Source organism: Pterocles gutturalis, unplaced genomic scaffold (assembly GCF_000699245.1).
Source record: "Pterocles gutturalis isolate BGI_N339 unplaced genomic scaffold, ASM69924v1 scaffold25571, whole genome shotgun sequence".
NCBI classification, from domain to species: Eukaryota; Metazoa; Chordata; class Aves; order Pterocliformes; family Pteroclidae; genus Pterocles; species Pterocles gutturalis.
The window spans coordinates 8309-8624 of NW_010098784.1; the positions used below are offsets into that span (position 1 = coordinate 8309).

A 316-nucleotide genomic window follows, 5' to 3' on the forward strand; every position below is an offset into this window, starting at 1 on the left:
GGGTGGGGTTTGGCCAATATGATGCAGGACCCCCCCCTCCCGAGATACCCAAGGAGATACAAGAGGGATGACGCTGCCTGCATCCAGCATCCTCCAGCATTGTTGTCATGGCGATGGTGCACTGTGCTGGCAGACGGTGCATAAACCCCCCACCCCCACATTCTCTGAGCCTTGAAGACCCCCAAAAATCCAGAGCTCCCAGGAAGGAGATGCTCAGAGCAGATACCAAGAGCTGGCTGCTGGGGGCAGGGGTGGGAAAGCACCAGCCCCCCCTGGGCTCCCCAACATCTGGGGTGGGTGGAGGAGACAGCCCCGG

The 316-nt window shown here is 61.1% G+C and overlaps 1 protein-coding gene across 1 annotated transcript in view; it reads right to left on the minus strand.

The window, feature by feature from the left end:
- FAIM2 (Fas apoptotic inhibitory molecule 2) overlaps positions 1-316 on the minus strand; it is a 6364-nt gene that overhangs the window by 5832 nt on the left and 216 nt on the right. The gene's annotated exons all lie outside the window — the stretch shown is intronic.